Source organism: Lolium perenne, chromosome 5 (assembly GCF_019359855.2).
Source record: "Lolium perenne isolate Kyuss_39 chromosome 5, Kyuss_2.0, whole genome shotgun sequence".
NCBI classification, from domain to species: domain Eukaryota; kingdom Viridiplantae; phylum Streptophyta; class Magnoliopsida; order Poales; family Poaceae; genus Lolium; species Lolium perenne.
This window is the reverse complement of record NC_067248.2, coordinates 74,577,633-74,583,632: the sequence shown is the minus strand read 5'-3', so window position 1 is coordinate 74,583,632 and position 6,000 is coordinate 74,577,633.

The window sequence follows — 6,000 nt, the reverse complement described above, 5'->3', positions numbered from 1 at the left end:
TCTCTGCTTATCATTTATAAATGTTTGACATTATGCAACAATGCTCACACTTAACTTGTTGACAGCAGTGGGTACTAAACCACCTCCAATTAGCATTTATAACAATTATGCAACAATGCTCACAGTTTGTTGACGGCAGCGGATACGAAACATCCAGATCAATTTTAAACTGGGAGTTGCCCGTAAGCTTCTTTACAGCAGGAACACTATTCCCGATCAATCATGAAAGATAGGATCCATCTAAATCTTTGAACAGGAAACCCCTCAACACAATATTGTGGAGCCTCCGATGTAGCTCATATGTGGCTCCTTGGATGAAACCATCCTATTTGATGAAAAACTTGAAGGCATGTCCTCTCATCCTTCCAAGGCATCACCAAATACAATTATATTAAATTTTCCTCAAATATTCAGATATCAGAACATGCGGATTCTTCAGCGACAGCAAAGGGAGTTACACACGGTATCTAATGGTTGTAACCTATTACAGGTTTAAGGAAACACCAATAAAAGCCTGCCTGCCAAGAAAGGGATAAAAGAAACATAAGAATATGTTGATTGTGGATACGAAAATATATCTACGGAGTATTAAGGAGCAATGATGTAAAAGAAAAAATAAGGCCAAGAAACCATCATGTTTCCTAGAAGCCATGAGTGAATATGCTAATGAGCTTTTCTATCCAAGGAACTGGATGGACATTAAGCTTTAGAGAATTTCAGACTACGGAAAATAAAAGCAAGTAAACAGTATGCTTCTCTATCAAGGTTCCTAGCCGCATTAGTATGCATATTTTTCAATAATAACCATGGAGAAAAGATATACATATCTACATCACTAATTATATATCACAACACTACGTTATCCCACATCCAATTAGAAAGATGAAGGTTAACAGTTAGAATGACACAACAAGGCCCAATATAGCTTTCCACTTGGGCAATGTGACAACAAGTTTAGGAAATGGAAATAGGAACAATTTGATAAAAAAGACTTGACCGGATAAAGTTGTTAAGAGAAGCAGTATTCCAGCTATCATAGGGTAAATGGCGTCTGCACTTAGATCAGCAGGGTAATCGTTTGGTTCTTTCTTGCAGAGCTTAAAGAGTAAATACAGTGTTAACTGTTCGGCCCATTCAAATGTTATAGACATCAGGGACACATCAGTTAACGAAATTAGTCTACAGGAAACCTAAGAGAATAAACCTAAATAATGTACCTCATGTTCTTCGCCAAACACTCAGCATGATGTTGTTTCTGATGGGTACTTCATGCGACCGACAACTCATCCATCCAGGCGATTAGTTTGGCAGTAGTGGCGGGTACCATGATCTCAGGGAGAAGGTGCTTTCGGTAGCCCTCGTCTGTCCATCCATACATCACGCTTGGCTAAAGGGAGTGAGTGAGAGCGTTCGGGTAGATTTCTTCCCTTTCCCTCCCGGCTGCTCTTCAGGTGCCCCTCCCGAGAATCGTCCAACCACCATATTCGCAACTATTTCAGAATCCCCCAAGAGAGGAGGCCATTGGAGACGATTATTGTTCTCTTCATGGGGGTGGGATAGCTAATACCACCAGCGGCATCTCAAGCAGGCAAGCACCAACTCATCCTTCATGCCTCCATGGCGCCATTGCTGCACCGCAGCCGAGCTCCATCCGGAATCAGGTTGGTCCAAATATGAGATTGGAAAACATGGATAAACCCATGAAACTATGCATGGTATTATTATCTACAGATATATGTGAAGCAGTTTCTTAGAAATAGAGGGAACCTTCAGATAATGATATGTCTCTGATCCCACCTGCATTCCTTCTTCAAAGTTCTTCGTACCAACTGAAATATCATAATTTCCTACAGAAAGAAACTTTACTTGAAGGTCCGACAAAAAAACATTAAAGCATCTTGAGTTATTGATATACATGGATGGACCATCTTCATTTGTGCTTATTAAAAATAGAATCAATTGGAAGAAACAAGGGGAGTAAACAACCTCTAGCTTAAAAAGTTACGGGGATGTAGTTTTTTAGCCGTTAACAAAAACTTTTGCTCCAAAAGATAGTTGTACATGTAAAGTGGAAATGCTTGAATGGGAAGACTATTTCCAGCGTGGGTTCCACCATTAATGACTGTAATTGCAGGGCCGGGAAGCGTTGTAGCGCTTTTACCAACAAGATCTGCTATATGCTTGTACATCGGAACCTACACGCAAATAGGCAAACAACTATAAGAATTTGTGTTATCTATTTTTCCTCGGGCTCAGATAAAGAAGATAAGTGATGCCTCTTTCTCAAGCACGTGCAATAAACATGAATTTAGCATAGAGTCATGACATAAATCTTTAGAAACCATACTGACCAAAAGAATTCTTTCTTCAGGAAAAACATGTTAAGAAATGTTCAAGTTTCAAAAGTAAAATGTCCAGGGTATATTACAAGAGTACATCATAATATTGTTAACATAACTACCAACAACAGACCTAAAAATGCACAACAATCTAAACATATATGTCATTTTAAAGAATAAAAATAAAAGTTCAAAAGATTCTGATGGTTTAACGAAAGGGAAATTGCAATTGCAATTTGCAAACCACATTAGCTCTACAAATACAAATATACAAGGGCCAGATCCGTGTGACAACTTCAGCTCTCCTACTCCGCTTCCACTTTGTGGGACAAATGTTGGCCTGAAGCTAAAAATTGTAAAACTTCAAAGGATACACACTGTAACTCAAGATGGTATCTGATTCATCCCACTGTGATGATCAATAAAGAATGACAAGCCATTAATAGAATTATGGACATAACAAGCTTCATGTTTTAGTACTAAGTGATTGTCCGAATAAATTCTCCAACACCCTCTCAGGTAGCATAACAGTTAGGGAAATAAATTAGGCAACATCACATTTCTTGAACTTTCAGTCTGTTAACAATACGGAGGAGATTTCACTGAATATCTTCATATAACGCATGAGGCTGTCATATCTCATGAGCTCGAAAAAAAAATCTGCTCCAATAACAAAAACGCAGAAGACTTTACAATATTATCAGACGGAAGGTCAAGTGCGTTCAAAGTAACTACTGTGTTGTCCCAACTTCCATTAAGCACCCGCTTTCTGAAAAAGATTCACCGCTGGTGAATGCAGTGGTATATTTTGAAGCCTTTTGTTCTGACATATGACAAAGGAGAACAGGCTGACTGATAAAATCTTAACGCATTTCTGGATGCAACCACCATTCATTCCTCAAGATTCATCACCAAGAAAGGATCCAATTTTGAGATGACCAAAATCCTGCTACTCCAGCAAACACAATCAGATCCAAATTCATTTTTTCCATGAAGGTAACGGGATGTGATCCCAGCACAAAGACCCTGCACTAACCGTGCTACCCAATCGAGGGAACACCAAGATAATCAAAAGGCTTGACGCTCACCTCAAGAACCGAGCCATAACTGATCCGATCTGGGGATGGCGGAGCCGCATGGCTGTGAATCGTTGCGGGACGCGCTGCGGAGGGTGTCGCGCTGGTGTGGCGGTCACCACCGCTGGGGCGACATAGCCATGCCGCGCTAGCATGGAGGGCGCGGTCGAGGACGACGGCGCTGTGGTGGTAGCGATGATGTTTTTTTTGGGTGATTGCCGACGTGATTTGCGTTATCGTGACAGGATCATTTGCCCTTCGCCGCCTATCCTGCCCATGGCTCTCTCTCCCCTACCCTCCGCTCGCTCTCCGCCTGCCCTCAGCTCCTCGCCGTAGCGCGGCTGGCCACGGGAGAGAGGGCGACCATCAAGGCCGGCAGGCATGCGTGTCCCTCGTCCGTGCGGAGCTCTGTGGTCACCAGGAGGAGGGGGGCAGGGGCACCTAAGCGTTAGAGGACCGGTAGGAGGTGGGAGGGGCTGGAGTATCCAGGGAGGTGGGTGGTGAGGCGGCGGCGTGATTGGAATTGGATACCGAGGGAGAAAGGGGTTAGAGCATCCCCACTCATTGGCGCTCCCCACGCCCAAATTCGGCGATATTTTCGTCCGGATTGGAGAAAGATTTGGCGTGGGGAGCGCCGAAGTTCCAGCCGTCCCCCCGGCAGGAAACCCCGAACCTCGACCATTTGACATATTTCAAACAAATTTAACATAAAATTTAACAAGTTCGGCGACCAAGAGTACGAAAATTGCTGAAACAAATTCGGCGAAAATAATTGTACAATGTTTAACAAGTGCTGAAACAAATGAAGCACACAATTTCACAATTTTTCAAACAAATTAGACAGACTAGTTGGCGTCGGCGTTGGCATTGCCTCGGAGCCTCCATATGTGCTCCACTAGATCATTTTGCAGCAGCTGATGCATTGTAGAGTCTCGAATCTCCTGATGCATAGCAATGAAGGCGGCCCATGATGGAGGCACCTGGTGATTAGGCTGTGCAAGAGGACCCTCTCTCTCATATGGTGCTTCTTGCTCAGCCAGAGGAACCGGATGCTTTCGCTCATTTTCAATAATCATATTGTGTAGGCACACATAGCAGTTCATCACCTCCCACATCTGATCTTTGGACCAAGTCAGAGCGGGGAACCGGACGACAGCAAATCTCTGCTGGAGGACACCAAATGCACGCTCGACGTCTTTTCGGCAAGCTTCTTGTTTCTTGACAAACTCGCAAAGTTTGGGGGTGCTAGGATTCGAGATAGTCTTCACAAATGTTGCCCACTTTGGATAGATACCGTCTGCAAGGTAGTATCCTTTGTTGTAGTGCCGACCATTGATCACATAGTCCACCAGGGGAGATTTTGAGCGACGTGGCGGTGGGGTTCGTGCGTCGAGTCACCGACAGATCGGGCCCTTCTCCGCTTTTCACTCGTCCGGAGTCCCCGAGCGCTCCCCGGGGGGCCGGGGATGGCGTGGGATCGCCGGATGAATTTAGGCCCAATTCCGGACGAAAACGAGGAACCGGGGGCGCGACTGGGCCGAATTACGCCGTCCGGATGGAAAAAAGGCTCGCCGGGGGCCTCGTCGGGGGGACGAGTGGAGATGCTCGAGCATCTCCACTCGTCCCCCGAACAGGCCCTCGGCGAGCATTTTTTACATCCGTACGGCGTAAATCGGTCCAGTTGCGTCCCCGGTTCCTCGTTTTCGTCCGGATTTGGCCCTTCATCCATCCGGCGAGCCCACGCCATCCCCGGCCCCCCAGGACGCGCTCGGGGACTCCGGACGAAAGATTTTGGCGCGAAACGTCGTGTGGACCCGCGTAGTCGGCGACTGGAAAACCAAATCATGTCGATTTTCCCTCCAATTTGCTTGCATATCCCCATTCCCTCCAATTTGCTTGCATATCCCCATTCTCTCCCGCCGAAATTGGCAAATCTCCTCGTCTTCCAGCTCCAGTTCCCGGCGGCGTCTTCGCGTCCACCACCAAGTTCGACGGCAGGTGGCGGGAGATGCTCGCCAACCAAGGCGTCCGGATCGCCCTGCTGAAGACGACGGCGGCGGCGAAGAAGAGGAACACAGACTTGGCGTTCCTGATGGGCGGCGGCGACATGGAACTGATGGACGAGGAGACGAGGAATTGGTACCAAGGCCACCGCAGCGACATCCTCCGAGCCCCTCCGGCCAGTCATTCGTCGTCTCCACCGGCTCCTACCTCGTCTACCTCACCATCTACCTCGTCGACTGCGGCTGCTTCGACGTCCCATCGCGTGCTTCCTCGTCGGCGCCGCAGCCGCTTCGGCCACGGCGTGTGAGGAAAGCGGTCCGTCGGACACCGCCGTGCCGGCCGGATCGCCGACGAGCCTGTCTCCGTGTAATTTCCCTCCGATCGCCGATCTGTGGCTGATCCTTTTGCTCCTTTTGCCGATCAACTGGCCGTACTTGCAGCGCGGGACGGCGATTTGTTTGAATTTAAACTCTATCCGCCGAACTCCGGGTGGACGACTGGAAATACGGTACTCCCCACGACTTAATTTCGTCCAATCCGGCGGTTGTTTCGTCCGGATTTGGGCGTGGGGAGCGCCAACG